Source organism: Macaca mulatta, chromosome 3, assembly GCF_049350105.2.
Source record: "Macaca mulatta isolate MMU2019108-1 chromosome 3, T2T-MMU8v2.0, whole genome shotgun sequence".
Taxonomy (NCBI): domain Eukaryota; kingdom Metazoa; phylum Chordata; class Mammalia; order Primates; family Cercopithecidae; genus Macaca; species Macaca mulatta.
This window is the reverse complement of record NC_133408.1, coordinates 110,329,536-110,338,346: the sequence shown is the minus strand read 5'-3', so window position 1 is coordinate 110,338,346 and position 8,811 is coordinate 110,329,536. Positions and strand designations below refer to the sequence as shown.

Below are 8,811 nucleotides of genomic sequence, written 5' to 3'. Positions count from 1 at the left end.
AGAAGGATGAACAGTGAATATGGAGTCAGTATCTGTATTTTATCAAAACTTCAAAAAATGACTTTTATCTATCTTTAGAAATAACTTTCAAGGAAATGACATCAGGCATTAAACTCAAATTTGGTAACTATTTCTCAGATGTTTTAAGATTACTTTTACAAAGACTTCTGGGTTAAGAGGACAATGAAATTAAGTTATAGGGTGGGAAGAACCTTTGTTGGGGGCAAATTAAAACTAGACTTATTGTGAATGAGAAAACAGTAAAATATAAGAAACCTATCTTTTTCTCTTGTGATATTAGCTATCAAGTGGAAAATAATTGCATTTGGTAAAAGCAAAATAAAGTGTTCCCAATACTATGCATCCAATACCTTTACTTCAGAAACAGCTAAAGCAATTTCAGAGGATGATTTTTGTCTAAGAAAGTAATTTATTGCTTGAATAAGCATGACACAGAAGGCTGTGCAGGTTCTGCTCGCCTAACTGAAGCAATATTTTGTCAGCCTCTGTGAGAGTTTTGATTGATTGTATCTATGGCACTAAAAAGAAATTATTTAAATCTTTAAAATGTAATGCACACAATAAAGTAATATAGTGAGTTCTTTGAAAATAAATCTTAATTGAAAATTAAAATGCAGTATATTTAACTTTATAAAAAATAAAAACACTTTCTCACCGGAGCCAATAGACAACATTATAAATATCCTGTCAAAGTTGAAGTAAATACACAATGTTTAAGGCTTACAGAAGAATACAAACAGACTAAAATATCAGATTAATGGATAAGTCTAGTAATGAGAATTTAAGAGCTAAAGCTATGAAATTAGCTGGCCTTTTTTTTTTTTTTTTTTTTTTTTTAGACGGAGTTTCACTCTTGTTGCCCAGGCTGGAGCACAATGGCATGATCTCGGCTCACCACAGCCTCCACCTGCTGGATTCAAGCGATTCTCCTGCCTCAGCCTTCCGAGTAGCTGGGACCACAGGCATACACCACAATGCCCAGCTAATTTTGTATTTTTAGTAGAGACAGGGTTTCACCATGTTGTTCAGGCTGGTCTCGAACTCCCTACCTCAGGTGATCCACCCACCTTGGCCTCTCAAAGTGCTGGGATTACAGGCGTAAGCCACCACGCCTGGCCAACTGGACCATTTTAAGAAGAATTTTACTACATTTAAATTTGTGCACTTAGTTGAAATTTAGTGTTGCTTCTCTAAATCATACAAACCATTAAGTTGTTAGTTGAGAATGATTAATACACAGAAAGAAATTCTATCCTTAGTTCTAAGTCTGCAGTAGTTTATACCTATTTAATGGGTAGTTGGGCTAGTCTGACCTTTAAGGCTAGCTCATATTCTTGGAATCTACATCTTCATGAATACCTCTTATGCTATTGGCAATAATATTAATTCAAACATATGCACAGATAGGTTGATATATAAGCTTGACACAGAAAGCTATTAAGTCGTGTTCACTGAACTGAAACAATATTTTACCATCCTTTACATGAGTGTGTGTATGTGTGTGGGTGTGTCTAAAAGAAAGGTTTGGGTACAAGATTAATGAATTGACCCCTGGATGTTCCTGATGACAGAACTCAGATTTTCATGAGAATTCATTACAATAGAACTGCAAATTAACATGGTTTTAGGTGTTGTGTTCAGCTCCGAGAAGAAAAAGTTAGATGCAAAGAAATCTGGTTTGAGACAAGAAATATGTGACTTATTATTCTTTATTATCTACTTACTGAAATTCTTTATTACCTCCATAAGATACCTTACCCTGATGTCAAAAGTAGTAACTGATCCCGAACTAAACCATGCTGTGACACAGTTTGGCACTATTTAAGTTGTTATTTTATGTGACATGCAGATAGAGTTTTAAAACACAAAATAAATAACCAACAGACCCATGTGGCAATTCCTCATTCCTCACACCAAAGACTTTATAGATACTAAGGAGTATATAAAACACCACACTCTCACCCATGGATAATACTCATACCGAGTTAGAAGGTTTTCACCCTTATACTGCCAGAAAGGAAATTGCAAACAGATGATATACACAGTTCATTGATATGCTTAATACACTTACTCCATGAAGTGTAGAAAAACTGCCAAAAAAAGAAATTATGAACAGCATTCCAAATGCTTAGGAAGTTAATGTTACATTTTAGAAAAGTAATGACCGAAAACCATTTTCTACTTCATACATGCTACTTAGATATCTGCACAAGCTTTCCCCTCACAGATAAAAAACTGAAAGTAAATGTAAAACACCAATAAACCTGGCCACTAATATTGCCACTTCAAGAACATGGACAATAATGTGACATCTTTCATAGCTGACAGGATTTCTGCCAGAGGCTTGATAGATTGTCCTCTACCGAGTTACTTCTACCTATTTCTCAATTACAAGCTTATGTTCCTGCAAAATACTAACCTAGCCAAATAAATAACCGTTGTTTCTGAAAAGAACATCTGCCCTGTGTCCCTTCTTCTATTCTATTTTAATAAATCAGGGTCAGCACATGACCAAAAAAAAAAAAAAAATCTGAAATCTTCTCTACTAGTCTCTCCGGAAATACAGCATCTAAAATTAATCCTAAGCGTCTACTTTTGTGCTTTCTCTCCTCATACCTTATAATGACACCTCTACCTTTTCTGATTCACAGGTAACTCCTAAACTAAAGGTACATCAGACCCAACAGGCAGAAAAAGAGCCTGCAAGGCAAGAGAATGAGACCCAAATGCTGCACCAGTGTAAGCTGAAGTACAAAGGAGGCCAAAAGTTTACCCTACTATGTTTGATTTTTAAAATTCTATAGCCCATTTTAGGTTAAAAATCCTATCACCTCTTTTTTCAAAATGTCTACCCCCATCCCAAACATGAGGACCACTTTTTCTACCCTCTTCCAAATGTGAAACCTGCTGAGAAATTAAAAAGAACAGAAGTCAATAGGCACTGAGGAAAAAGATGGGTCTCAGAGTAGGTTTGCGTTAGGTACAAAACATTTAAAGTATTAGTATAAGTCCTTTAACAAAAGTAAGATAATTCTTTTACTTTCAGAATTTTTATTTGCATAACTTTGTTTAATAGACAACTGATTGAACTTTGATTATAAAATAATTATGAAAACCCCAAAATGAATGTGACTGCTTGCCGTAATTGATGCAGTTACAGTTTGAAAGTAACACATGTCGCAAAGAGAGGACACAGCAGAAAATTTAGAATCATAATTTTTAGGCAGTAACTGTTGATGAATGCCAATTTTGAATTATTTTAAAAACCAGAGACTAATAAATAGTTTTATAGGACACAGTTTTATAAAACTTAAAAGTAAATTTTTTTGTGAACTCTCTAGAGAATAAGTTTTGGCAAATATGCTAGTGATGAAACACTTTCTATTCTGTAATAATTATATTGTATGCAATCATTATTTTGTATGTCTTTACTACATCGAGCTTCTCAAAGAGCCTATCTTTGTATCTCCAGATCCTATACAAAATGTAACTAAATAAATGTTTGCACAGTTGATTATTTTACTTATTTATACCTTATATTGTTATAGAATACATTCTTGAGAGTTTACATTAGAATCAGTTCTGAAGCTTTTTAGAAAACAAATTCTCGGACCCCACTCTGCAAATAGGGCTAGATATGTTTTAAAAGCTGTACAAATTGATATACATGCTATGACATGATGGATATATAGAGACATGATGGAAACATGCCTGCCAAAGTCAGGAACAAGGTAAGGATACCTATCAGCTCCACTACTACTAAACTTAGACCAAAGCTATTAGCTGGTGAAATCATACAAGGGAAAATAAGCAGCATTGTAAGAATTTGAAAAGAAAGAACCCAGTGCAGTAGTGCATACCTGGCAACTGAAGTCCTAGCTACTTGGGAGGCTGAGGTGGGAGGAGGGCTTGAGCCCAGGAGTTTGAGGCCAGGCTGAAAAACACAGGAAGATCCTATTTCTTAAAAACTAAAACTAAAAATAAAAAAATTAGAAAACAGAGTAAAACTGTATGTAATGACATATGATACATTGGTATACCGAAAACACAGAAGATAATCAATGCTAAGACTAACACAAGTAAGAAAAAACATTTAATAAGGTAGCAGATATTTAAAATATATAATTAAAGAAGCAAATGTTTAAAATAAGGGCAGAAAGAAATATTTAGAAATAAATCAACAAAAACTGTGCAAAACCTATGTAAGAAAAACCTTAAAATACTCAAATTCAGAAAGTAGGCCTGAAGTAATGGAAATACATCCTTTCTCTTTGGGAAAGAAAACTCGATATTATAAAGATGTAAATTCCCTTTAATTTAATATATAAATTAAATGTGATCCCAATAAAGATACTCTGAAGTTGTTGTTGTTATTTGATGAAGATAGATTAATGCTAAGATTCATGTGGAGAAGTAAACATGCAAGAATACATAGGGAAACTCCAAATAAAGAAAAGCTAGGCCAGGCCAGGCGCAGTGGCTCACGACTATAATCCTAGCACTTTGGGAGGCCAAGGTGGGCAGATTGCCTGAGCTCAGGAGTTTGAGACCAGCCTGGGCAACACGGTGAAACCCCATCTCTACTAAAACACAAAAAATTAGCCTGCTGTGGTGGCATGCGCCTGTAGTCCCAGATACTTGGGAGGCTGAGGCAAGAGAATTGCTTGAACCCAGGAGGTAGAGGTTGCAGTGAGCCAAGATCATGCCACTGCGCTCCAGCCTCGGTGACAGAATGAGACTCCATCACCAAAAAAAGAAGAAGAAGAAGAAATAAAAGCTGGCCGGGCACAGTGGCTCACACCTGTAATCCTAACACTCTGGGAGACTGAAGTGGGCAGATCACCTGAGGTCGGGAGTTCAAGACCAGCCTAGCCGACATGGCAAAACCCCATCTCTACTAAAAAAATACAAAAATTAGCTGGGCTTGGTGGCACACTCCTGTAATCCGAGCTACTCAGTAGGCTGAGGCTGGAGAATCACTTGAACCTGGGAGGTGAAGGTTGTAGTGAGCTGAAATCGTGTCATTGCACTCCAGCCTGGGTGACAGAGCAAGACTCAGTCTCAAAAAAAAAAAAAAAACTAATGAGTGAAAAGTAGACTTACATGACATAAAACATACTTTAAAGCCTCTATAATTAAAAAAGTAGAGTGTGGATGCAAGAATAGAGAGACCAATAAAAAAGAATACCAGGTCCAGAAATAGATCCAAGCACATAAGAAAGTTAGTAAATGATAGATGTGGAAGTTTGTATCACGGAGGGGAAATGATAGTCTTTAACAAAAATCGTATTCACATATTAGAATTTTGGAGCCAGGTGCAGTGGCTCATGCCCCAGGACTTTGGGAGGCTGAGACAGGAAGATCACTTGAGGCCATGAGTTCAAGACCAGCCTGGGCAAAATAGTGAGGTCTCATCTATACAAAACATTAAAAAAATTAGCTGGACCTGGTGGCATGTGCCTGTGGTCCCAGCTACTGGGGAGGCTGAAATGAGAGGATTACTTGGGCCTTTGGAAGTTGAGACTATAGTGAATGGTGATCATGCCCCTGCACTCCATCCAGCCTGGGCATCAGAGCAACACTCTGTCTCAGACCAAAAAAAAAAAAAAAGAATTTTGGAAAAAGACAAAATTAGGTCCATACTTCATCTATTCAAAAGAGAATTCTCCAAACACATCAGGTATCCAAATGTAAAATATTAAATCATATAATTACTAGAAGAGAACATGAATGAGTTCATTTAAGACATGAATGTCAGTGCTGCTACGTACATGATCCCATATCAGACACTGTATATAGGTGATCTCAACGAAAAGTTGCTCAAAACTCAGTGAGGAAGATACATTGTCATCATACCCACTCTGTCGATGGAGAAAGCTGATGCGGATAAGCTACAAGATAGAAGGCCACATATTTCCCTGGGTGGTCTCTCTCACCCTGATCATGTAAATTAACAGCTTATATTCATAGATGTATTCAGAGCCTAAAGAAGATTTTAAGAAACAAGGTATCATACCCATTACAGGCAGCCTTGCAGCCTTCTGCAAATTCCTCATGCAGCAGAACCTGCAGTGTAATGACAACAGTTAAGTCCAGGCCATTTTGGGAAAAGCAAGGGAAGATACTGCTGAAAGGTCGCAGGCTCCTTATAGACGCTCTCAAGGCTGGAGCTGTGCCAAAAGTTTTCTTCTCTAGCCATCTATAATACATAAAGAAGCTGCTCATCGATAAGCCGAAGGGTGTCAGCCTCATTAAGATGAAATTCGAGGACATGAGGGATTGGTCCAACCTAGTAATGCCACAAAAATAATGGGGATTTTTGCCAAACCTGACCATGTTAACATGACATATCCAAAGACTCAGCTTTAGCACTCACTGCCTTTGTTATTGATTTGTGACAATCTCTGTGACCCTGGGAATCTGGGGACAATTCTGAGATCTCCAGCTGGGGCGGGCTGCAGCAAAGTGTTAGTCATTTTGAAATGTGTGGATGCCTAGGAGCCCAAAGTGCTACGGGTGGTTATGGGTGTACTTTTCCTGGTGCCCATTATCAGTAGTCTGAAAACAAAAACAGTGGCAAATTACCTGCCCCCTGACACCCAGGTCTGTTTGGCTGACAACCGAAGCCTTTATGCTGAGGCTCAGATGTCTAATAAAGACAGTGACTATGGCTGGGTGTGTGATTGGCGATTCCTGAAGTTTCACAAGTACGAAGAAAAGGAAGGTCTAGAAACTGGAGCCAGTAAAGGTTTGCTACCTGTTATTGAGGTTCAGAGTTATGGCTTTGACTGGACAGAGGCACCAGCAGCTGCAGTGGTTGGCAGCGAGACCTACGGCATGAACCTGGATTCTCTGTAGTTGGCCGAGAGCCCTGGGGGCAACAGGCTGCTGATCCCTGTTGCACCTGGTGTGGACAGCCTCAACTCAGCCATGGCTGCATGCATCCCGCTTTTTGAAGGGAAAAGACAACTGTGGGTGAGGGCGGAACACTTGAGCAGGGACAGGAGTTACCACTGAGAGGGGACACAGAAGTTCTGCTGAGGACATCTCCAGCTCCCCCTATCCCAGCACATCGTTAAGAGGCTGACAGAATCGGAAACTGTGGCTTCTCAGTTGGTGACTGTGGCCTCCATGTTCAGGAAGCAAGAGGTAGGCATGATACCATCATATGGTTGTAGGAAAAATCAGAATTTTCACAAATTTCTGCTATTCCTCAGAAATAACAGGTCAAAATCCTTCCTGAGAACCCCCATCTCTTCACTGATTTTGAGGTTATATCTTATTTTTTTTCCCTTAGTGACAATGCAAATAGGGGATCCACATGGCTCTATATGTGTGTTTTAAAAATTGTCCACTGAGAAGCATTTTGTGCCCAGAAAGCTCCTGAAAGCATCATCTTGGGCAGGGAGGAATTTGCTGACCAGCTGGTGGGTGTTTTACAATCATCAAGCACTGGTTATAGGTCATGGCAAAGTCATTCACATGTGATCATTGGTCAGTGGTAAATAAAATAAACTATAAAGTGTAGAACCAGCAGATTACATTGAAAAGTTCTATCTGTGTGGTTAAAAATAAATAAATAAAATAAAACATGAACGTAGAGAAATCCTTTCTAACTATGACTCAAAATCTAGAAGCATTAAGAGAAAATATTTTACTTTGCAGCTCTTATTGTCAAAGGGATTTTTATCTAATGGAAGCTGAGCGTTTCCTCACCAGAGCAAGAAAAATCAGCCAGAGGCATCTGGGATGAACCTTGCAGCTACAGGACCAGTACCCAGACCATCTGTGAGATTTGGGCAAAACTGTGTCCATCAAGTGCAGCTTACCTCTACCCCTCTCAGTGCTGCCCACCTCATTGAACTAGGATTATGCCTTTTCTTCCCTACTAGTACTCCACCAAAATTAGAGTCTCTAGTCTGTTTCTCCAATACCCAGAGGCCCTGCATAGAATTTACTACCATTTTCCCACCAAAGGCCACATCCTATTCTAGAATTCTCCATACTATTAGTTGTTAACTAAGGACCTGCTTTAAAATAATAACCCAGAACAAGAATGCCATCAAATTGACTTCTTCTGGTACTTTTGCTTCCTTATACATATTTATACTCCGATATGACATGGACCCCTTGCATTACCTGTCATCTCTAATAATTACTGCACAATTGGTTCTTCTGAAATAACGACTCCTGTTAGGAGCAAGAGCAGGACTTCTTTCAACTTTGCATTTTGGACTACTAGCTTGGTTTCCTCAGTGTTTTACTTGCAGTGAAGTCACTCTTCTCAATGATGCTTTTCCCATGCAATCCTGCCTTGCCTTTCCTGTGTCCAGTCCCCATGGCTAGAATTAACTAGCTTTCTTTAATAACCAAATTGCCTTTCATTATGCTGTGGCAGACATCAGAGCGCTCACCTACATCAGTTCTTTCTTTCTGGAAACGTGATGCATTAAACTTCCCTGCCCACCTTTTAGTTAGGTGACATTGTCTTAGGTCAAGTTTCCCAGATCCAATCTGTAAGACAAGAATGTATATGCAAATGATATATTAAGGAAATATTCTCAAGGAAGACTGTAAGGATGTGATAGAAGCAAGACAGAGAATGAAATAAAGCCAAGAAAGGCAGAAGTCCCACACAGGGTAAGCTTTAGGAAGATCCCACAGGAGAATTTTGGAGGGCAAGCAATTTCTCAGGGTTGTCCCAACCTGAAGCAAGGGAGCTGAGCTAATATTCCTGTACAAAACAGCCTGTAATCAATAGCCACAGCCAGGTGCTATGGCTCACACCTA

The 8,811-nt window shown here is 38.7% G+C and overlaps 1 pseudogene; it reads left to right on the top strand.

Annotated features, from left to right (window-relative positions):
- Window positions 1-6,363: 6,363 nt before the first annotated feature.
- On the top strand, window positions 6,364-7,038 carry LOC100427389 (rRNA methyltransferase 3, mitochondrial pseudogene; annotated as a pseudogene).
- Window positions 7,039-8,811: the final 1,773 nt, after the last annotated feature.